This window comes from Triticum dicoccoides, chromosome 5B, assembly GCF_002162155.2.
Source record: "Triticum dicoccoides isolate Atlit2015 ecotype Zavitan chromosome 5B, WEW_v2.0, whole genome shotgun sequence".
Taxonomy (NCBI): Eukaryota; Viridiplantae; Streptophyta; class Magnoliopsida; order Poales; family Poaceae; genus Triticum; species Triticum dicoccoides.
This window is the reverse complement of record NC_041389.1, coordinates 725,087,673-725,088,279: the sequence shown is the minus strand read 5'-3', so window position 1 is coordinate 725,088,279 and position 607 is coordinate 725,087,673.

Sequence of the window (607 nt, the reverse complement as noted above, 5' to 3'; positions counted from 1 at the left end):
TATTAATTCAATTAGTTCAACTAAGCATTTACTAAACATAAACTAGTTCTATTAATTCAACTAGTTCAACTAAACATTACTAAAAATAAACTAGTTATATGAATTCAATTAGTTCAACTCTGCATTTACTAAAAATAAACTAGTTCTATTAATTCAACTAATTCAACTAAACATTTACTAAAAATAAACTAGTTATATTAATTCAATTAGTTCAACTAAGCATTTACTAAAAATAAACTAGTCTATTAATTCAACTAGTTTAACTAAACATTTACTAAAAATAAACTAGTTATATTAATTAATTCATCTAAACAATAGAAAATAGAAAATAAGTGAAAAAATATGTGTGTGTATGTGTATGTCTGTGTGTGTAGTGTGTGTGTATGTGTGTATGCGTGTGTGCGTGTATGTGTGTGTGGGTGTGTAGTGTGTGTGTGTGTGTGTATGTGTGTATGCGTGTGTGTATGGAGCGGGAGCGTACGGGTGGCGGCCGGGGACGGCAACGAGACGGGCGGCGGGGACGGCGACGAGACGGCCGGGCGGCGGGGGCAGCGACGACGACGGGCGGCGGGGGCGCGCGGCGACAACGGGGACGACGACGACGGGC